We start from the raw sequence: 25,007 nt of genomic DNA on the forward strand, positions 1-25,007 counted from the left end.
CTCCCTCTCAAGCACCACCGGCCCAAGTTCTCAGCATTTCACCGCCGGTCCAAGCATTCACCACCGTCGGTCAAGCTGTCACTCACCCTCAATCTCACCGCCTCTGTTCTATACTTTTCTTCAATCTTTTTTTGAAATTTTCAGTGACTGAAAATTTCCAGTCTGAGTCTCTGACATGTTTGTTTCAGTTTTTCGGTTGGTGTTTTCTACTTAAACTATGGATCTTGACCAAAGTATGTATCAATTCTAGTTATGCTAATTGTTAGTCTTGCCACTGGAATGAATATTCATTTTTGTTTTTATACTTTTGTGAAACTGCCTTGTATCAGAATGTTGATTTTCGTTTTTATGCTTTTGTTAATGGTATCTTGGGTGATGAATCTTTATCGCTTAACATGAAGAAGCAAGGGGAAAACATTTTTTTTTTTTCAGCTGTAGATTTACTTGAAAATTTTCAAATACAAAAATTGGAGGTGTTTAGGTGCTAGATTAGTATGGGAAAAATAAAATTGGGCTTCAATTTAATTTAATTTATTTTTTGGTTGGGCCGCGGATTGGGCCCAAATCTGGTAGGGCCTAACGGGCCCACAGGACTCGGCGGGGTGAGTCTAGGTACGAAAAAACTCGGCCCGAACTCAACCCGTTGCCATTCCTACTACAAATCATATAATAGTTTATGATAGATAGTTGAATTACCCTTATATTTTTGTGGAAGGAAGATTTGAATCTTGATTCTTCTCATAAAGAGGTACATATCATGAGATTCAAATTAAAGAATCAAACACAATACTACAATTCCCTAGTTGTTGAGAGTGTGAGTACCTTGTTCTCTCTTTGACTTTAGTTCTAGGCTTGGATACCTCATTGAAGAAGTCCTAAAATTGAGAGTTAATAGTTTGTTTCACCATAATAATAATAATAATAATAAAAATATAGATGTTGAATAAAAGTTCAAATTATAATTTTATGTGCATAAAAATTAAAAAGTGGTGTACTGTGCAGTGCAACTATAGAAACACAACTAGTTTCTACTTTTAACAAGAACCATAGGATAGGATGATAGGAAAGGTAGCCAGATTTATTTGCTAGTGGGCAAATTTTCCATTAGTTTTGTGATCAAAATAGGCTACGAACAAAACAATTAGATAAACACTCCTCCCACCTTGCAGGGCCAAAAATACCAAGTTAAATCACAATATTACATATTATGCTGACCATTCTTAAGTGAGCAAGCATGATCCTAGCTTCATACAATTATTTTATATAGAATTTTTTTTCCTTATTATTCTTTCAATTGGCAAAGTAGGAATTTTAAGATTCATAATTTTTTTAATTTTTTAAAAAAAGGAACAAAATGTTTGGTCCTTGATACAAGTTATGAAATACATAACTTTGTTAATTACATAATTTTCCCCCAAAGAATTGTACACCATCTTTAGTAATTACAATAAAATGCCCCATGTGTGAGTGTTTCTCTATAATGTTGTGTCTTTATTCCAAAAAATCTTGAATTGTGCTTCTTTATTTAAAATCCAATATTCTCATTGTCTGATCTCTCTATCAATATCAAGAACTAAGACTGGCTTTCAAATTAACTTTGCTGCAAAACTCTTCCAACGGTCAAATTAGCTTTTCTTTCCTTTAGTCATTTTTCAGGAATTTGAATACCCTATGCATAAATGTCCACTTTATCTTGTTGGCATATAAATAAGCGGCTTTCTTCATCAATCACACTTGCTCCTGAAACCTTGATGAGTTACAGGAGCTAGTCGTCACATGCTTAAGGAATAACGCATAGAGGAGTTCATTCCAGGTATCCAGAACTCCAGGCAGACACCAATTACTGCAATCCTGACGATGGAGAGGTGCAGGGCCTTTCTTAGGATCTTGATAATATATAGATGAATGTCCATCTCTCCTCTGTGCAGTCATATGGGTTATATTCAATACCTCAACTTTCAGTGATTCTGATGTGTTCAAGTGAGCTGATAATACAGAATTGGCTATTTTGACTATATCCCAAGAATCAGAAGGTGACAATGAGGATCCCAGTTCTAGAAGTGTCTCCAAGTGACAGTTTCCACCAGTCTTCCAATCCCCTCCTCTGTATAATACATAACATTGCAATTTAATTAGCTCCCCAAATAGGAGGCATATAAGGCTACTTCACAAGTATTAAAGATATTTTGAGGTCCAATCCTAGTCAAGGCTCAAGTAAATTGTTCATATTCCTTGTTTCTAATTCTACTTTTAATGTAATTGTAAGCAAAATAATCTTAATTTTACTTGGAATACAAGAAAATTAATCATAATCCTAAACATAAGGCTTAATAATAAATATGTAGTTATATAATAAGGACTTTATGTTGTGTATATAGACCGTCAGGCTAAATCACATTTATTCCTTGCATTCTCTTTCTTTCTCTTGTTTTAGCTTTGTCTCTTTGCTTTATTTTTTTTTCTTTATTCTATTTCTACATGGTATCATAGTTCTAGTGTTTTTTTTTTTTTTTTTTCCCTTATAACAAGAAAGGGTAAAGGAAAAGGAATACATGTAGATTTTAGAGTACTAGAAAGATTATGTTGTTTAAGAAACAAAACAAACCTGAAATGTACTGGTGAGTATGTGCGAAAGAAAACTTGGGTCTTGCTAGAATTTAGTTCGGTTTGTATCCAGTTCACCACAGTCTCTATTGATCTCTGATATGGAGGCCAAAATGGCCAAATACCACTTATTTTTTAAACTTTTAGCAACAAAACACTGTTTCGGAAATAAATAGGAAACTACCAATTTTTCTAAAACTTGAGTTTCAGAAACTCGAGTTCCTCATCAATTCTCCACCGTGGCACTGTTAAGCTGGAATTTCTGCAATTAAAAAAAAAAATTATGTGGTACTCGAGCTTGGTAAACTCGAGTTCCATGCAACACAATACTCGAGTATACCAGGCTCGAGTATGTTTTATAAATAAAATACAGATAAAAAATTTACACGGTCCTCGAGTTTACCAAACTCGAGTACCGTGTAAAAATTTTGTTTTTTTGTTTTTTTTTGGTTTGGGATAATCGACAAATAAACATAAAGATAAAAATAAGTGGCTTTTTTATATTTTTATTTATTTAAATAGAAGCATTGTAAAATATAGAGATTTTAATTTCAAAATATGAATTTAATTTCTACATTAATTAAAATTGTTCATTGTTTTCTCATAAAAATTGTTCACTGTTTTCTATATAAACTATTTCTACAATTTTGCATAAAATTATTTTCTTGTTAGCATTATTTAAGAAATTGTTCACTCTCTTTTCTGCATAAATTATTTTCTATTTATTGTTTAAAAAATTGTTCACTATTTTCTCATGAAACACCTAGTGAAATCATGTTTTCTCATAAAACACATAGTGGAAACGCCAGCCACCATTCCCTATGGAATCTCTCTAAACAATACATACCTACCATGCTCCTACAATTAGTATTTATTCATTGTATCATGATACAAGATTGTGTCCCTCTCCCTTAGAAAGCCTTCCCTCTCCCTCAGAAAATAAAACTGTCTAAAGAGAAAGGTTACAAGATTATAAGAGGGGAGAGAGTACAAAAGTCTTTCTGAGGGAGAGGGACGGCTATTACAAAAGGCTTTCTAAAACTTGGAACTTAAAAGGCTTTCTGAACTTAAAAGGCTTTAGAATTAAAGGTTATAATCATGAAGTCTATATTTGAATGAAATCTGTAGGCAACTTAATGAAATCATGTACTCACTATTAGAAATTAATCTAATATATATCATCCTTTGTTAGACCCAAGGTCCTCAATACTTCATATAATTAAGAAGTTCCTACTCAATCATTTATCTAAATAGTGAAACTTTAGGTGGTGAATCCTCTTGAGAGGCCAAAAGATGCACTAGTTGACTCATTTTATTTTAACAACTATAGAATATGCATTTTTCAACTATGAAACTTGTCAATACTAAACTAAATAGCAATTTGAAAAATGATTGTAAGTGTTTGTCTAATAGTGTAAACAGGTGGATATCTATATTCCCAAACTTAAAGAAAATTGTATTTTTTTTATAAATTGACAATTTTAACTCTTTTTCCTTATCATTTAAGCAATTGGGATAAAATATAAAACAAATTATCAATATCTTTTCCTTTATCTTTATCTCTTCCTGCCTAAACAACATTATCTATTACCGCCAAAACAACATAAACAGGATAGACATTAACAAAGTTTTATTTAGGTTTCACGTGTGAAAAAAAAAATTTGAAATGTTAGACTATAGTTTTAATTAATTTGTCATAATTTATAGTTTATATTTTGTTTTTCATTATTTATTTAGAGGAATTTTTTTTTAAATACTTATATTGGATTTACAAATCTAAGGATAGAATGAGAAAAATAAATAATTAAATTAAAATTCCTAGGAATAAACCAAACATTATAATCTCACATTCCTAAGAATTTTATTGGATTCCCAATTAAACCAAACATAGGAATAGTTACATTCTTAGGCATCTAGATTGCAAGACATCACATTTCCATTAATCTAGATGCTAGGAGTAATGTGGATTCTCTCGTACCAAACGCCACATGATTTTATTTTATGATCATCCCAGTCATCATCATTATTATTATAGAGCTGAAGTACTATACATGTGTGCACCGTAAGATGGGAGTAGATAGTTTTGTGGTGCTACAAAATATGTGAGAAAATTAAAATTTTAGTGCATACAATTTAGTGCAGTAGTTAAAATAATAAATAAATAAAAGAGAAAGATGTAACGTGGAGTGTTACTTGTGAATTATTCATATAAAACTTTTGGTTTCCTTATCAGCTAGATTAGAGAATTTAAACCTATTTGGATTAGAAATTTAAGAGTTATTGGGACCCTTTGGAATTCCAAATTATCTAAACAAATAAACCATATTTTGAGGATAATTATAAAACTTTTGGTTTCCTTATCAGCTAGATTAGAGAATTTAAACCTATTTGGATTAGAAATTTAAGAGTTATTGGGACCCTTTGGAATTCCAAATTATCTAAACAAATAAACCATATTTTGAGGATAATTGGAAATTTAAGTCTTGGAAGACTATTTAAACTAAGTGGGTTTCTTAGTAAATGTGGATGCCAAATAAAATTTGAGAGGGAGGGAGAAAGGCAGTGTGACAAAAGAAGGAGGCAAAATTGTTTAGGAGCATAAGGTTTGGCTACGAAATCAAGGTGAGAACACCATCTCAATATTGCTATACTGTTTATAAATCTTGAGATATATTTATGGTTTTGGCAGCGAGGTAAGATTCAGTTATGTCTACTATATTGACTATTCGATTACAATGGAAAGATGGTTATATATATGCATTATCATGTAAAGATCCGATTGTAATACTCTTAAGTTTATGGTAGTTTTGTATTTAATATTGGTTACCTATTGAAATTGAGGACCTTGGGTCTAACAAAGGATGATATATATTAGATTAATCTATATATATAATAATAGGTGAAGCAGAAAGAAAATCCAATTAGATTTCAATTGAATTCTCAATTTTGCGCCACTTGTCCTAACCAAAACTCAAAAAAAAAATCTAATTAGATTATAAATTTGACTCCAATTTTGTGTCATGTATCTTATCTAAATTTTCTAATTTTTGTGCCCAAATAAATAATGCATTAACATTTAACACGGAAGCCAAAAAAACCACAATAATAATGCTCATTAACTTAAGCAAGAACATCTTACCTGTACACTTTTATGCAGATTATAAATTGGACTCTAATTTTGTGTCATGTATCTTATCTAAATTTTATAATTTTTGTGCCCAAATAAATGATGCATTAACATTTAATACAGAAGCCAAGAAAACCACAATGATAATACTCATTGGCCTAAGCAAGAACATCTCACCTGCACACTTTTATGGGTGATCTCAATAGAGTCTGGAGCTCTTCTAATTCCACAATCAGAACCAAGGAGTCCAACGAGAAAGACTATAAAAGTAAAACATCATCTCCTCCTAATTCCATATCGTCATCCCATGTCTCCTCCTCTCTCAACCTCTACCATGTACTCACTATTAGAAACTAGTATGTGACCCCGTGCTACCACACGGGACTAGTTAATTATAATGATGCTATTGGCCAATTTTTTTGTTATCACACGGATGATAGAATTAAATCAAAAAATAAAAATATATATTGCATTTTATTTTTTAAGTAATGCTATTGGTCTTTCTTTTTTTTTTTTTTTTTGCTTATCATACATAGGATAGCATTAGATAAAACAATGAATAATAAAAAAAAGAATATTGCATTTTATTATTTAAGTAATGTTACAGTGAAGAAAAAAAGAGAATATTGCATTTTATTATTTAAAATATATAAAGGGACATTAAAAAATAAAAACTATCATTGAGCTTGGAATCTTCTTGGAGGCACCAATGAAGTGCTAATGTATAAGAGTGTGAAGCAAGGAAGAGTGAGATTGAACATTGTGTTTGAACCCGGCCTTGCTCTGAGAAATCTGTAAGGAGGTGGAGAGGGTAGTGTGTGGATCTAGTTGGTAGAGGTTGAGAGAGGAGGAGACANGGGGGGGGGGGTCAACACATTTGAAAGTTCCGAGGGGGCAAGTGCCCCCCCTCGCCTCCCCTCCCTCCGCCCCGCTACGTACTAGTTACTTTTGCAAGACATGCCTCTTGTCAAGCTTTAGTTTTGATTGTAATAGACCCCATTTATTCCTCTCTCTTTTTTGGTTCGGGGGTTGTTACTTTCAGGGAGGTACGGAGGTGAAAATGGATATGAAAGTAGAACATCCATATCAGGGCCAAAATGGCCAAATACCACTTATTTTTGAAATTTTTAGCAAAAAATACTGTTTCGGAAATAAATAGGAAACTACCACTTTTTCCAGAACTCGAGTATCAGAAACTCGAGTTCCTCATCAATTCTCCATCGTGGCACTGCTGAGCTGGAATTTCTGCGATTAAAAAAAAATTATGTGGTACTCGAGCTTGGTAAACTCGAGTTTCATGCAACACAATACTTGAGTATACCAGGCTCGAGTACGTTTTATAAAAAAATGCAGATAAAAAATTTACACGGTACTCGAGTTTACCAAACTCGAGTACCGTGTAAATTTTTTTTTTTTTTTGGTTTGGGATAATCGACAAATAAACATAAAGATAAAAATAAATGGCTTTTTTTTATTTTTTATTTATTTAAAAGAAGCATTGTAAAATATAGAGATTTTAATTTCAAAATATGAATTTAATTTCTACATTAATTAAAATTGTTCATTGTTTTCTCTAAAAATTGTTCACTTTTTCTATATAAACTATTTCTACATTTTGCATAAAATTATTTTCTTGTAGCATTATTTAAGAAATTGTTCACTCTCTTTTCTGCATAAATTATTTTCTGTTTACTGTTTAAAAAATTGTTCACTTTTTTCTCATAAACACCTTGTGAAATCGTGTTTTCTCATAAAACACCTAGTGGAAACGTCAGCCATCATTCCCTGTGGAATCTCTCTAAACAATACATACCTACCATGCTCCTACAATTAGTATTTGTTCATTGTATCATGATACAAGATTGTGTCCCTCTCCCTAGAAAGCCTTCCTCTCCCTCAGAAAATAAAACTGTTTAAGAGAAAGGTTACAAGATTACAAGAGGGGAGAGAGTACAAAAGTCTTTCTGAGGCCTCTCTCTCTACACAAAAGACAAAAAAAAAAAAAAAAAAAATCCAATTAAGTGAATTCACGTTATCTTTCCAGCTTTCCTAGTAGTAGTAGACTTCTACTCCTAGTACAATTCTACATATAAAATTAATGGATTCCACTTAGTAAACTTGATGGACTAGACAAAGCTGCCTGTAGAATTTTTTTATGTGTCAAGTTTCTTTCTTGGATAGCCAACTTGAGACATACATCCATGACATGCAATCTACTGAAGAGTTTTCAGCAGTTAAAGGAATTGGATAGCTAGCTGAAAATATGGTAGAAATGAAAAAGAATGTTTCATATCAATTGGTTTACTTATTAGTGACTTTGGCATTGATCATACCAGTTGCAATAGCTACTGTTGAAAGAGCTTTTTCAGCAATGAACATAATTAAAAATCGATTACGCAATCGAATAGGAGATCAGTAGATGAATGATTGCCTAGTCACATATATTAAGAAAGATATATTCAAGACTATTGAGTGTGAAGAAATCATGTAGCGGTTTCAAAATATGAAAAATCGTCAAGGGCAACTGAGTAAAATAAGCTAGATGTGAAAAAATAAATTAAAGTTTACATTTTATATTAGATTCTGTATGACAATTACATTATCAAATAGTTGTTTACTTATTTTGTTATTAATATCGATTAATTTTTTTAGATTAATTTTTTACTTCCAATCTTATCTTTTAATCTTGCCCCCCCTAACCTAAATTCCTGGCTCCGCCACTGGTACGTAGTGACTCTGCCACACTACCTACAATTAGCATTATCCTTCATGCCATCTTTTCACTTCACAAATGTTAGGGCAAAAGTAGAGACAAGACTTGTTGATTGAACTTATATAAATAAAAATCTCATTTCAATTATAATCTAAAGAAAAAAGATGAGAGGATGTAAAGTCCATTTCGTATTGAATTATAAGTCAAGGAGACCCAAGATACTTAACCTTTAATAGGTTCGAGGGAAAAAAGAGAGGCTTATCCGAAAAAAGGCTGTTATTAGCATATATGTCATTCATCACTTTTTTTTTAGAAAAATAATTTAATATCCAGATACTACTTACCAAAAAAAAATTCTATCCGAAAACTATCAACATTGATATGACATGTACTTGATAAAGTAGATATAGTTCAAAATATTTTAAAGATTCCATTTTATCGTGCAGTTACAAGTCGTCATGTCATATATTATCAAACTAACTTTTAGTTACATATGGATTTCACCTTTAGAAATTTTAAATTGAAATGATAATTGTGTGGGTAAAAGCCCAGAATTATGTACTGGGCCTAAAGCCTTATTGGAGGACTAGGGCATGTCCAAAAAGGAGAAAATGATTGAGAAGGAACCCAGGTGGGAAAAATATACCTGGAAATGAACGAAGAGTATAGTCCGAAGAGAGCGTCAGTAGTCCGAAGAGTGTGATCTCCTCGGATATGGAGAGTCTTGGTCAAGCAAGCACCTGGGAGGTTCAAGTGGCCTTCCTGACGGTTCCAATAATAAGGATAAACTTCAGGCATGTATGGAGATGATAAGAACGGATAAATATCTAGAGGAAAAGCTGCTATCACCACATTAAATGCACTGCAACAACTTTTCTGGCCGTTTTAATGTGGAAAAGACCCCTAAACAGTGCACTCTTAACCACCACCACTCAGAGAGAACCAATAAAGAGGCCTGATGGGATATATACCCAAGTAGATGCTCAAATGGCGAACAAGTGTACAATCAAGATGACCCGAAAGATACTATATAATGTAAAAGATCCCCCATAAGAAGGGGAGGAAGAAAAATAGAGAGGTGGAGAAGAAGAGAAATTGTAGTATAAAAGATTGTTAGAGTTCAAAAACAAGATTCTAATTTATAAATTATCTCCTCGGATGTCTATTCAATCATACTTTATAAGTGTTTTTATGTTTATTTATTTTTGAATCACATGCTAGCCGTTGTTTAATTCCTATCCAGCCCAGCTCTTTCACTCACTCTCTTCAAATTCATTATTTTGGGTTCATTGGTTCAGACTTCAGATCTTTTGGGCTTAGGTTACAAATCTTGACCCTACAATTGGCGCCGTCTGTGAAAAGAGCTTGAGCAAGAGTGGAAGCAACGATTGATGATGGCAGAACCAGGGCAACAACCAGCCGAATCTAGAGCATCCCAGCACATTGATCCTTTTCTTAACTTGGAGCATAGACAAGATCGTGAAGGTAGTGTACACACTACGCATACTGATCGAAGCCAGTCACATGGTGGAAGTCACGTGTCTCATGCAGAGAAGAACAAGAACATGCAACTAGAGATTCACAAGCTAAAAAGAGAGTTGCGCCATGCAAAGAGAAGGCAAACATCTTCTTACTCTGAGGATGACTCTGACGATGAGCAAGATGTCTCTTACAGACGTAGGACCAGAACACCAGTTAGTGAGTCTTTCTCTTACGAAGAAGAGCACCATCACGAGCGCCAACCTCCAAGTCCATCACATGGGGGTATAGGGAATGATGCTATGAGCAAAACTTTGAATCAAATCTCTAAATCGCCTTTCACGCACAAGATCGAACAGGCAAAACTTCCTCGTCGTTTTCATCAGCCAACATTCACTGTCTACAACGGGAAGACAGACCCTGTAGAACATGTGAGCCACTTCAACCAGAGGATGGCAGTCCATTCTAAAGATGAAGCTTTGATGTGCAAAGTCTTCTCCTCCAGTCTTGGACCAGTTGCGATGAGATGGTTTGACAGCCTGAAAGCAGATTCTATTAACTCCTTCAGAGAACTCACTCAAGCATTTGGTTATTGTTTTGTCATATGCCGAAGAGTGGCTAGGCCCTTAGCTTCTTTATTATCCTTGAACATGCAAGAAGGTGAGACCTTGAAAATATACTCTGATAGGTACTGGGAGATATTCAATGAGATGGAAGACGACTGTGATGGAGTGGCCCTTAATACGTTTAAGCTTGGCCTCCCCACTAACCATGGTTTAAAGAAGTCCTTAACTAGTAAGCCAATTACTAACGTGCGTCAGCTCATGGACCGTATTGATAAGTATAAAAGAGTTGAGGAAGATCAATAACAAGGAAAAGGAAAGGACAAGGTTATCCCCCAAGAGAGGAGGGATTTCAGGTCGGACCATTACAACAACAGTAAATCGCGGAGAGATTTTGCTGGACAATCAGGATCATCAAATCCTCGACTAGTCAGTATTGTATTCAAAGAGCCAGTGCACCAAGTCTTAAGAAAGATTAAAAATCAATCATTCTACAAGTAGCCGAGTAAGATGGTGGGAAACCCTGAGAGGCGTAATCATAATCTCTATTTCCAGTACCATCAAGACCATGGGCATACCACAGAGGATTGCAGGAGCCTATGAGATCATTTGGACCAACTGGTCCACGAGGGTAAGTTGAGACAATTCTTACACCATTCAAGTGGTCGAGGAAGTCAGGCGAACTCAGAGCCCCGAAGGGATGATTCTTCAAAGCCTCATTTTGGAACTATCAATGTCTTCTTCACAGCACCGGGGAGAACATAATCTTGGCCATTTAAGGTTATGTCGGTAGCCCAGTTACCCACAGGAGACCTTAGTCATGGTCCAAAAAGAGCTAAATTGGATACTAAATTAGTGTTAGGGTTCTCGAACGAAGACAAGGTTGGAACCATCCAACCCCACGATGATGCTTTAGTAATCACCCTTAGAATTGGAGGGTATGACGTGAAAAGGGTAATGGTGGACCAAGGTAGCGCGGTAGAGATAATGTATCCTGATCTTTACAAGAGGCTAAACTTAAAACCCAATGACTTAGCACCATACAATTCTCCCCTGGTAAGTTTTGAAGGAAGAGTTGTTACCCCGAAGGGCCAAATACGATTGCCTATGCAGACTGGTGCAGAGGTAGTAGAGGTGGATTTCATCGCTGTTTCTTCTACTTTACATCAGAAAGTTAAGTATCCATCCGAGGGTCAAGTTAACGAAATCTTGGGAATCTATGGCGAGACAATGCTTGGTGGCTACCATCCAGCATAAACTTGAGATTAAGTCCTCGGTCCATGCTGAAAGGGATTTTTAGCAATCAAAACATCCTGCACCGCATATCAATGACTCAACCGAGGGTGTGAGATGTGAAGAGTTGACAAAGGTTGCCATCAGAGATGATCCATAGAAGTTCTTTCAGGTCGGGTCTCAATTACATCTCTAGGAGAAGGATGCGCTTGTAGAATTCCTTATGAGAAATATCGATGTATTTGCTTGGAATGCTTATGAAGCCCCAGGGGTAGACCCAGAATTCATATGTCATCACCTAAATGTCAACCCTTTAGTCAACCCTAAGAAACAGCCTCTTCGGTGCCCATCTAGGGAATATGCTGATGCAGTACGGAAGGAGGTAACAAAGCTCAAACAAGCTGGAGCTATCAAAGAAGTTTTTTATCCTGAGTGGCTAGCAAACACTATGGTGGTGAAGAAGAAGAATGAGAAATGGCGAGTATATGTAGACTTCACTGAATTAAATAAGGCTTGCCCTAAAGATCCTTTTCCTATGCCTAAAATTGATCAGCTAGTAGATGCCACTGTCGGCCATTCTCGGATGAGTTTTCTAGATGCCTTCCAAGGTTATCACCAGATACCATTGGCCCTGGACGATCAAGAAAAGACTGCTTTTGTCACCCCTATTGGGAACTACCACTACAAAGTGATGCGATTTGGTTTGAAAAACGCAGGGTCCACTTACCAAAGAATGATAACAAGGATGTTTGAGCCACAATTAGGTAAGAGTATTGAGATTTACATAGATGACATGGTGGTGAAGAGCAAAATTGTTTTAAAGCACGTGAAAGATCTCGAAAACATTTTCGAAGTTCTCAGAAAATACAAATTGGGTTTAAATGCTTCTAAGTGCTCATTCGGTGTTGGATCAGGCAAATTCCTAGGTTACATGGTAACCCATAGGGGGATTAAGGTCAACCCAGACCAGATAAAGGCCATCAACAATTTGCAACCTCCTCGAAATCCCAGAGAGGTCCAAAAATTGACTGGAATGGCTGCAGCTTTGAATAGGTTTATTTCGCAGTTGGCAAACAGGTGTAGGCCTTTTTTCTCGCTGACCAATAAGTGAAAAGGATTTGAGTGAACTGAAGAGTGTGCTTTGGCTTTCTAACAACTTAAAGACTATTTAGCTTGGCCACCAATTATGTCCAGTCCTGAGCCAGATGAAGTCTTATTTGCCTACATTGCCGTGGCTCTTTATGCTGTGAGTTTGGTGTTGATACGAGTGGACCAAGTTAGGACCTAATTGGAAAGGGTCATATCGTATTACCTCAAGGGCTGGCATTGGGGCGTATTTCTTGAAAGATTTAGATAATCATGTAATATCATGCCCCTGGAATGTAAACAACCTTAAAAGGTACTATTATTAATCGAATCTTTTCTTTGATCAATATGCCAATTTATTATATAAAGTTTTTGGATAAGTGTTTAAACTTAAATCCAATCATGTCTGAAGTTCTCGGACCAGATGATTTGGATTAGTTAACACTCCATTACAATTCTCCTAAGTGTTTAAACTTAAATTCAATCATGTCTGAAGTTCTCGGACCAGATGATTTGGGTTAATTAACACTCCATTACAATTCTTCTAAGTGTTTAAACTTAAATCCAATCATGCCTGAAGTCCTCGAATCAGGTGATTTGGGTTAGTTAACACTCCTTTACAATTCTCATAAGTATTTAAATTTAAATTCAATCATGCCTGAAGTTCTCAGACCAGATGATTTGGGTTAGTTAACACTCCATTACAATTTTCCTAAGTGTTTAAACTTAAATCCAATCATGCCTGAAGTCCTCGGACCAAATAATTTGGGTTAGTTAACACTCCATTACAATTCTCCTAAGCGTTTAAACTTAAATCCAATCATGCCTGAAGTTCTCGAACTAGATAATTTGGGTTAGTTAACACTCCATTACAATTCTCATAAGTGTTTAAACTTAAATCCAATCATTCCTGAAGTCCTCGGACCAGATGATTTGGGTTAGTTAACGCTCCATTACAATTCTCTTAAGCGTTTAAACTTAAATCCAATCATGCATGAAGTACTTAGACCAGATGATTTGGGTTAGTTAACACTTCATTACAATTCTCATAAGTGTTTAAACTTAAATCCAATCTTGCCTGAAGTCCTCGGACCAAACGATTTGGGTTAGTTAACACTCCATTACAATTCTCCTAAGTATTTAAACTTAAGTATCTGAATAAATGCTAGCTTACGATAAATCTCATCGTGCAAAACTGTGAGATCTTCATATCATTCTTTGCCTTTAGTGTTTGTTAATAATTCTTATACAATCATTTTCTTCCAGTATTTGAGTAAATTGTCTGCGTCATTAATATGATATCATTGTTAAGTTTGCCTATGTTATATTAACTACAAGTCAGTCATTTGCAATAATAGTAAATTTCATAACATGTACAACGAAGATAGAAAATGAAAGAACAATTCCATTGATTAAAAAGAAAACACATTACAATCCCTTACATAAAAAATAAAAAATAAAAACTAATTCAAGTACGAAATAAAATTTTTTTAGACATCTAAGTCTTCGTTTGAGGAGCCAAAGAGTCAACTGTCTAGTTAGGCTGAGCAACAGCAGCATCTGGGGCTTGATCTTTACTTTCTTCTTGAACCTCCTCAGATTGCTTACCCGTCCCACTAGCCTGACCAGACTCCTTGGGTGCTTCAATAGGATCAGGAAGGATCTGGTCGACTATACGCTGCTCCGAATTTTCTAGGAGTTCGCAAATGTTAGGGTAATAGTAAACACCCCCAGGCAGCCTCAAGTTGGACTCTGAAGGGACCCCAGCAGCATCGAGGGCTTTATCCCAAGTTACTTCACAGTACTCTCTACAGACCTTTGCGAACTCCTCAGTAAGTCTAATCTGGATCTCCTCCACCCCCAAGCTTATATGCTACCTCTCTCTCAGCCTCCACTGCTTCCTTGGCCAACAGGGCATTTTTCTCGGCCAATTAAGCAGCTTCCTTAGCCTTCTAGAGCTCAGCTCGAAGACCTTGCACCAACTCCCTCTCTGTTTCCAGATTGGTCTCAAGCATGTGTATCTGGCTGCGCTGGTCTTCGGCTTGCTTTGTAACATTCTTCAAGCTAGCATTAAGGCTATTTCTGTCCTTTGTCACCTCTTTCAGCTGCTCAGACAGCTGAGAGTAATCTTCCTTCAGATTGCCAGAGACTTTTCAACCTCAAACCGAGTGTGGGCCTCGGCCTGGGCTTCATTGTAAGTCCTCTTATTCCACTCTTCGGCCATATAAACCTGCTGGGTAATCTACATAGTAGAATGAAGAATTTCAATATAAAGCAAAGAAAAAGGAGCGAATAAAAAAGATCAATATTTTAACTGAAGAAGTGGATTAATTCACTTACCAAGGCTAAATCCCTTTTGAGGGATAAGAAAAGTTCATATTAGCTGAAGCGCCTGTAAGACTCCATGTCCTTCGGAATAAGAAGTGGTTGCTCTAGGGCTTCAGCAACTAAACCTACCCTCCCCCTATGATAATTTCTGATGGATGTATCCCAGGGAATAGGGGCATCATCCAGTTCCAGCTTAAGGGACCAGGTGCGCGGTCTTCGGCGCACCTCAGCAGCAAGAAGGTCATCTTGGCTATCGGTGGACGAAGCCCTCTTGCTTCATTGGTCCTTTATTACTTTCTGTTGTTTGGCTTCTTTTTGAGGTGCCACCTCCTTTTCTTCATTATCTGCGAAGGGCCTTTTCTTCTTCAGATCTGGTAGTTGCTTTAAGTCGAGATCAGAAGGAACCTGAGGGGGTGGTGAAGGAAGACTGACAACTGGTTGAGACGTACTAGTCTCTTTGGCCCTAGCTTTTTTTATTTCTATTCTTTATCAAGTCCTTAAGACTTTCCATGTCTTCCTCTTCTGAAGAATCATTTGGAAGAGCAGTTATCAAAATAGGAGGGAGAGCACTGGATTGCCTGTCAATCTCCTCCTTGGCATTCGAAACTTGAACGACCTGAACCCCTCCTGAAGCTTCTTCTTCAAACTTGAACTGATCGATCTGTTCCTTAAGCGAAGAGGTCGAAGAAGCAACTCTTTCTCTTTCTGCAGCTACTTCCAGAGGAACCTGTTGAACCGGTTAAATGAGCTGTGGTATACCCTGTGGGTTTGGATGTGGTACGGGAGGAAGATCGAATGGTGAAAAAAAATTTGGCCGAGAGACGTCTACCCGATTTAAACGATAATCTCCCTGCCTTATAGCATTGCTAACCGAGTAAAAATCTTTCGGCTTCAGATCGTAGCCGAGAATAAGAGGAACAGCTTGGAGTTGTTCGTCCTCACTTACAAAAATTTCTGATCTTAATAGGTAGTTGAGCGTGGCAACGTTTGTGAGGTTAAGCCAAGGAGTAACGTGTTCTCTATCTGTTACATCACAACATAATTAAGTACATTCAGAAACTTGAAAATATTGATACAAAGAAAATAAAAATTATTAAAAAACTAAGATCCTAAATCTGTTGTTAGGAGACCTAAATCTAAGATGGCCCACCTGGCTCTCCTGGTTGGGTTGGGCAATGAAGACCGTTATGCCACGCGCCCGAAACGATCAAATAATCGTCTTTCATCCCTTTGTTAGATTTGGGAAGGCAGGAGAGGAGCCTAACAATGTCGGATCGGGATTTAAGATAATATCCCGCTCCCTTCTAGCTGTGACACTCGTACATGCGTACCACATCAAGCCAGGTGAGTCCCAAGCCTAAGTGACGGTTCAAATCCTCAATTGCTCCTAAGATCCTAAAGACGTTGGGCGCACACTGGTCAGGACTAAGACTATGGTTTTGGAGATAGTCTCTGGTAATAGGACCCATAGGGATAGTCATTCCCCCTTCTAGGAAGGCGATGATGGGGATTATAACTTCGCCCACCCTTTGATCTGTTAGTAGTCCTTCTAGAGGATAATATCTCAAACCCACATCTTAAGGTATGTGATATGTTGCCCTAAATTCCTCCATCTAGGCGGGGCTATCCACCATATACTTGAATCTACCCATCTTAGTTAAATAAAAAATGAGAAACACTAAATGCGGTGACTGGGGAGTGAATATTCGAAGGTCAAAGAAGCTAGCCGAAGAGAAAATGAAGGTTTGAGGAGATTAAAACTTACACAAACAGGATTGTGTAGTGATCCCTAAATCCTTGGAAGGATTTGTGCAAATTTTTGCAGAAATGAGATGTGTGATTTGAAGAGGATGAGCTTGAACGTTTGGGTTCACTGGAGAGTAAGAAATCACAAAGTAGAAGAGAGAAAGTCTTCTTTGAGGCTTTATAGAGGGGCCAGAAAATGGGTGGGAGTTATCCCGTCCAGATTCTAAAGAAAAACATCATCCGTAGGATTGATGATCCATCGTTGGATGTGAGAGACAGAATGCCGCCTGGAGTAATTAATACTACTTCGTTAATACCGCAACAACAGCAGCAATAATGAAGTGCTCAGGTTTATGCTCACACACGTGTAAACTTAGATATTCTTCGTCTTTTTATCTTTTATTTTCTGTAACAAATCAAAATCTTATTTTTTTTCCTCGGATGCTGTTAGGACATATGTGTTTCACTTGTTAAGAACATATGTCATTCATTTATGTAAATTGGCTAATCCTTTGACAAAACGCACTCTATTTGTAATTAGGTAGTTCTAGGTGTTTTTAATATTTCAAGAAACAAGGTTTCAAGATCAAGTGTTGAAGTCATCAAGTCTGTCCAAGAAAAAACAAGCTGAAGTGCGAATTCATTAAATCTCGACACCTTCTCGATAGCTCCTCAACACCTGATATCTATTGAGAATTATAAAATTAGATTTTCTGATTTAATTTATTGGGATCCGTGAATATGGTTTTGGGCCTTCTTTTCTCCTAACCCTAAACATATAAAAGGATTCTTTTTAGGGCCGTCAAAGTGTTCACAAGTTGCACAAGCATTGAGCAAACTCTGTTCAAGCAAATTGTGACCAGAGACAAAGTTTTTGCCCTAGTTCATCTCTTCTGAAGAAGTTGCTATGTATTTTTGCACCAAAGGGTTTTGTGACCGAGCATCTTCTCAATCTTCATCATGTAGGATGAACTGAAGAACTTTGCAGTCAACCTCTCCTTCAAGTTGGTGTTTAAAGTCGTGTACTAGGATTCGCCATTAGTTAGTCACGTACTTGGGAGCCGTGCATCAAAGGTGGGAACTGTCACTACAGATCAAGTCCAATTGGGTATTGGGGTAAGGGTTCAACTGTAGGTTGGTAAGATACTTGGGATTCCTTTACTTGCAACCGCTTGATTTGATAATAGTGGAGTTTCAGAAGTGGTGACCTGAAAATCACCCGGTAGGGTTTTTGCCGCGAGGTTTTTCCCCATTCGTAAACAAATCATCGTGTCATTTAATTTCCGCTACATATTTAGTTATTTGGTGATTTGTTTGTGCTACCACGCGTTTGCATGATAAATTGATTAATTAATAACTTGGTTAATTAATTAATTAATTTCTATCACAATGGGTCAATTTAATTTGTGGCCTATCAAGTGGTATCAGAGCAGACACACTTTGATTAGGTTTTAATCTTTGCTGTGTTTGATCCATTGACCCATGTTTGTCATGGATAGAGAACAGTCGTTAATTATACCTCCTTTATTTGATGGGACTAAAAATGCATACTAGAAAGTACGCACAAGAGCTTTTTTGCAGTCCTTAGATGAAAAGGTGTGGCAAGCTGTAGAGATTGGCTGGACTAAGCCAAAGGAAGCACTGGCCGATTGGGATGAAGCCAAGATCAAGGTGGCAAACTTCAACAGCATGGCATTGAATGCGTTGTTGACTAGAACCAATGTTGTGTCAGCAACATTGGTGGCTGATCCCTTCCTTATTTTCTCATTATTTTTCCCTTTTGATGTTCCCCCCGCCCCCCAAAAAAAGTCCCTAGTTGACCTTCCTCTTTTGGGAGGTCCTAAGAGCTGACTTTCAATTCTCTTTTTCCAAAACTTCTAGATGCTACTTTTCAGACCCACCTTTTGACTACTTCACCCTTTGTTATTTTCTCTAAATGGGCAGATTCCTCTCTGTCAGACTGAAAGATCCCCAGCCACCTTACTTCATGGTCCATCTTCCTGCATTCCCTGAGGTACCAGACTTCTTTTCATGAAGTGCTGATTCCTAAGTCATCAGCCTTTTTTCTAAACCATGGGCGGCATAGGTGGCTGATGGGACATATCCACCCTCGTTCTTTGCATTCATAGGCACGCTTCCTTGAGCTGTCTCAATTCTAGCCGATCTCCTTCTGCATATCCCCAGGTATCCTAGTTAAGCTCCCTATCTAAGCTCCCCAGCAAATTTCTCTCACAAAGGCTGGGCTGAGCTTCCTTTTCCCTTTTCCCTTTATTTCCTAAGGCCCAAAGCTTACCCATTTATGGGTTTAGACCCCCTCCTACTTATTTTAAGTAGTCCTTAACTGGCAGATTTGGGCCTTGTCCCAGCCTTTTTTCTAAACCATGGGCGGCATAGGTGGCTGATGGGACATATCCACCCTCGTTCTTTGCATTCATAGGCACGCTTCCTTGAGCTGTCTCAATTCTAGCCGATCTCCTTCTGCATATCCCCAGGTATCCTAGTTAAGCTCCCTATCTAAGCTCCCCAGCAAATTTCTCTCACAAAGGCTGGGCTGAGCTTCCTTTTCCCTTTTCCCTTTATTTCCTAAGGCCCAAAGCTTACCCATTTATGGGTTTAGACCCCCTCCTACTTATTTTAAGTAGTCCTTAACTGGCAGATTTGGGCCTTGTCCCTTCTTTGAAAGCCCAAATGGTTTTTAAATTTCAACTTTGTAATGTTTTGGTCCTTAATACAATATTTGTGATATTTTGGACCTTAACAACAATTATGTTTTATGTTGACTTTATTGCATGATAAAAAGTGTTGTAATTGCATTAATTTTGTTCCTTGTATTTTGTGGGATTTTATTGTATTGAGTTTAATATTAAGTTGGTGAAAAATCAAGCATACAATAAAGATCAGTGTTGTTTTGCGACTAGCTCGCAAGAAGTTCGCGAGTAAAGGTTCTCGTGAAAAAGCCACGTGAGAAGCACATGCTAAAAGCTAAAGAGTCAAGTACTAGGTGAGTACTTCGCGAGACAGGCCATCTCGCGAAGTACCCGCAAAACTCTCTGCCTGGAGGATTTTAAATGTGACTTTCTTACCCTTCACACATACTATATATACTCTTATTACCCACAAAAGTAAAAAGGCTATTCTAAAAGAGAGCTACTCATTCTTTAGTGAGAAATCATTGTAATCTTTTCTCCTTCCCTCTTCCATTATTATACATTGAGAGGAGATTTGTACACAAATACAGCTCACGCATATTCAGAGTGTAGATAGTGTTTTCGAGCTTGGGAAGCATTTGGGATTTGCCAAAAGAAGCCGGTGAGGCTAGGTAGATGCAATCAAGTGGTATTGCAAAATTCGAAAGCTAGTGAAGACAAACTCCGAGAAGTCCGTTAGTAGCAGGAGCTTGAAGGGCTCAAGTACATTAAGTAGACTAGATTTAGAGGGTCTTTTGTTATTCGTGTACTCCAACTTATTCACTAATGAATCGATTTCGACTTGGAGAGTTGCAGAGAGGTTTTTCACCAAGTTCTTCGGTTTCCTCTTTGATAACACGTCCTGGTGTTATATTGTGTTTATATCTCTCTTCCCTTACTCTTTAAGCTTTACATTTATTGTTGCTTGCTTGCGCTTCATTTTCTCTTGTTCCGCACATAGATAAGTTAGAGTAAAAGCAATTAAGCCGTAATTTTAAATTTGGGGTCTAAACAAGCTCGTGTGTTTCACATAAATCTGAGCTTTCATTTGGAATCAGAGCTAGTACACTTGTTTTGGTTTAATTACCTAAGTGAGGTCCTTGACCCCCTTCTGTTTATTGTTTTGGATGTTGTTAATTGTAACATGCTATGTGTTTGTGAAAATGCCTCTATAACTTTTTATCCTCATGCTTGTGATGACAGGTTACATGAATCTATGGGTGTTGTTAATATTTCAAATGTCAAACTCTTGAAAAAAAAGTTTAAGAAGTTTCATGAGAAATTAAGCATGTTCACTAGTGCAAAGGATGATTTGATTGCTAAGCTTAATGAATCCAACAAATTGGTTGAAAAGTATAAGAAACTTGCTGAATATTCTCTTGAAAAACTAAAGGAGTTTGAATGTTTGAATATGGATTTGGATGCTAAACTTTTTTTGTCTAACAAACTTGTTGATGATCTTAAATGTGAAAATGAATCTCTTAAGATGCATGCCAGGTGTTTGATTGCTGAACCTATTGTTAAAAATGAAGATGTTATTTGTTGCAATCATGTTGTGAGACCCGATTTTGTGCTTATTGTGAGTTCTATCTCTAAAAACAAATCGGTGTACATTTCTCCACACAAAAGAAACCAAAAAGTGGAGAGAAAGGTTCTTAAGCCTAAGCCTTCGTTTGGGTCTCATCCTAGGGATTTGAGTGGACCTAAGTTTGTTCCTACTTGCCACCATTGCGGTGTGATTAGTCACATAAGAACTCAATGTTTCATGTTGAGGAGAGAACAAAACCATATTGCCAGATCTCTCTCTAAAAAGCCTAATGGACCTAAACATATTGTTTGTCACCATTGTGGTACTTTTGGTCATGTAAGACCTCATTGCTCTAAGTTTCAAGCTCTTAAAATAATCAAAAGAAAAGAGAAACTTGAACTCCTTGGAAGTTGTGTAAAGAAAGCTAAACCGGATTTGATTGAAAGTGGTAAATTGTTGAAACATATGGTTAATGCTCTTACCTCCTTGTCTGTGTGCATCTCCAGCTCCAGTTCTCATTCTTCCAACCCTCATTTCACTTATCATGAGACACTCATGCCAAACAAACATTCCGTTTAGATGAGGAAGGGTTCCTATGGTTAAGCTTATGCTCTTTTGGTCCTTAATCTAATTCTTTCAATCTTTGTATGACTCTTCATGCATTAAATGCTTCTTTATCATGCATTTGTGCATCATGCATCTCTTTATATGCATTGTTTTTGTTTTTATTGTTGATCTTATTTTTATGCTTTTATTTTGTGTGTGTAAAAATCCAAAAACGCATAAAAAGTAAAAAATCCAAAAAGTGACTATGTTTGTTTGAGCACATATCACATGTAAGTTTGGCCTAGTACCTCCATACTAATGGCGTAGTGCATTTACGAATTTAGCTTATTATGTATGCACATTTTTAAGTGTGAGCGAAATCTAGAAGTTTACATTTGATTGTTTTAAATAAATCTTCAAGCTTGTCATAAATAATTGGTCAATAGTCTTGTTTAATCTTGATACATGCGTAGACTTATGTCTATATATCTCCACACATTTATTTTTATGTTAAAAAAGTCTACAAACGTCAATCTTTAAGAAAAGAAAGAGCTAAAAAAGTCTTATTTCGAAAACTAGTTTGACTAGGAAAATGTGGAGGAAATTGTATTCAAAATGAATGGTGCTAAAGCCAAAGACTTATTCATCAAAGAAATATAAAAAATTCCATGGCATCGTTACTCAAAAATCAAGTTGTATTGATCAAAAATATGAAAAATGGAAGTCAAATGAAAATCTTTCAATCATGTAAACACTTTGGTGGGGGGGTCATATATGTTCATTTCTACTTGTAAGATAGGTCACTTGACTTCGTGCTAGTTATATATAACTTGATTGAATTGATCATTGAAATTTCATACTAAACTATAGACTAGTTCATACTTGATTCACACACACAACACACAAGGCTAATGTTCAATGAATGCCTATTTCATTTGTGTGATTGTACGTGTTCAAATGTGATGAGTGTGTACTCAACCATATGTGAATCAAACCAAAAAGATTTTTGATCGTTTTATTTGTATTTGGAAGTGTTTTTCATCACTCTTTGTTTTTAAGTTTTGTACTTACTTTGTTTTTCAATGTTTCAAGCTTGTTTTTGTGTTGAAAAACAATGGTTAGAGTCGTTCTCTAGTAGTTTGCGACTTGGCTGTGAGTTGTGAAGCTGAAAAATGCATTTTTTGCATTTTTGGTCATCAGACAGAGACTTTCGCGAGTAGCTTACGAGTAACTCACAAGTTCACAACTCGCAAAATTCCCGGATCAACTATTTTATGGATATTTCGTGAGTTTTTGGTCCAAAACTCCTCATGTGACTCTATTATGACTTCATCCTCTCCAAACCCTCTCTTTCAAAGCTTTTACATCAACACCCAGCTAATATCAAGTGTTTTACATTCCATAAATATTTCTAAGGTACTCTTTAACACTTTTGATTGATTTTAATCCTTAGATTATGTTTTTAAGGGTTTTATGTTCATAATTAGGATTTTCTCAAATGAGGGTTGGAAAACTTAATTTTTGTCAATCTTTTTTATTGAATTTTGTTTTAAATGATGATTTCTTTGGATATTGGCCCATTGAGGCAAACATAGCATGTACTAAGGGTAGATCTCACCATGTTCATACATTACTACACTTAGTTGTTCTTGGTGTGCATGCTAGGTGTTTAATAAAATGCCTCTATAGCATTTTTTTCACTCTTTTGGACTCCAATAAGTACCAATTTTTGGGGATTACCATGATTATGCATGTTTATCCTGTTCTGATCATTGGTTGTGTGTTTTACACACTTTGCCCTATGAGTGCTTGTTCATGCATTGATCATGCATCTCATATGCACACTTAATGCACCCTTATGCACACACCTTTGCTACCCTAATCATGCCTTAGTCTATATCTTGTTTCCTCATTCTTAGCATATCATGTTTACTTTATACTTTATAGCATTGTGTTTTTTTTAAGGTGTTTTGTTTTTGTTTGAGCTTCATTTCCTCATTCATCTTGCACCCCTCATGTATCTATACCCTTGTTCATATCTTTTTTTTCTTTCTCTCCTTCCTCTTGATTCATTTGTCTATTCATGATAAAAAATGAGAGACGATACAAGAGAGTATACCGAAGTGTATCGCCATTTCTATATAACTCTTGTGCACATTCTTAAGGGAAGAAATTCTATCTCGTGCACATTCGTTGAGGGAGAAAGCCATAAGAGAGATGCATATACCACGGGGAGAAGACATTTCTTTTAATGAGAAAACCTTACTTTGTTTGTTTAACATTATGTGTGTTTTCTTGTTTGCTTTATAGTGATTTGAGTTATGTTTAGTATCTATACTTTGTTGCTCTCATCGCATCGTGTTTATATGTTGGACATGCATACATCCTTATGTTATTGTGCTTTATTGGTTGCATGTTCAGATGATTATTTGCTTTGTTATATGATCATTGTAGTCATTTACATATGACTGTCATGTGTTTGATCAAGTTATGCTTTATGTTCACATATCTCTTGTCTATCTTGATTACATTTTACTTGTTCTCTATACATGCCTTGTATTCTACTTGTTTCGTGTTTAATGAAGTTTATTTGTTATGTGCAAGTGTTTCAGGATACAGGTGTATATGGTTCAAGTGTATCACAGGTTTTAGATTTAGGTGTAAGTGAGTTTTGCCATTATTCCCAAACTCACGTTTAAGTTTAAAATTGTTATTAAGTGTTTTGTCACGAAATAGCCAAAGGAAGATATTGTAAAGTTGTGATTTACAACTATATTTTATGTTGGCTTTATTCCATGACAAAAAGTGTTGTAATTGCATAATTTTGTTCCTTGTATTTTGTGAGATTTCATTGTATTGGGTTTAGTATTAAGTTGGTGAAGAATCAAGCATGTAATGAAGATCAGTGTAGTTTCGCGACTAGCTCACAAGAAGTTCGCGAGTAAAGGTTCCCGCAAAAAGGCCACGAGAGAAGCACATGCTAGAAACTGAAAAGTCAAGTGTCAGGCTGCATTTCGTGAGTATTTCATGAGACAGGCCATCTTGCAAGGTACCCAAGAAACTCTATGCTTGAAGGATTTAAGTGTGACTTTTTTACCCTTCACCCATACTATATATACCCTCACCCACAAAAGTAAAGGAGGCTATTTTAGAGAGAAAACCCTAAAGATATTTCTACAACACAACACACCCACCATTTTAAAGAGAGTTACTCATCCTTTAGTGAGAAATCATTGTAGTCTCTTCTTCTTCTCTATTCCATTATTATACTTTGAGAGTAGATTTGTACCCAAACATAATCCACACATATTCAGAGTGTAAAGAGTGTTTTGGAGTTTGTGAAGAATTTGAGATTTGCCAAAAGAAG

At 36.3% G+C, this 25,007-nt stretch overlaps 1 pseudogene; it reads right to left on the reverse strand.

Moving 5' to 3' along the window:
- Positions 1-25,007, reverse strand: part of LOC112035239 (protein trichome birefringence-like 10) — a 29,813-nt pseudogene that overhangs the window by 3,581 nt on the left and 1,225 nt on the right.

Source organism: Quercus suber, unplaced genomic scaffold, assembly GCF_002906115.3.
Source record: "Quercus suber isolate HL8 unplaced genomic scaffold, Cork oak 2.0 scaffold_907, whole genome shotgun sequence".
In the NCBI taxonomy this organism is placed as follows: Eukaryota; Viridiplantae; Streptophyta; class Magnoliopsida; order Fagales; family Fagaceae; genus Quercus; species Quercus suber.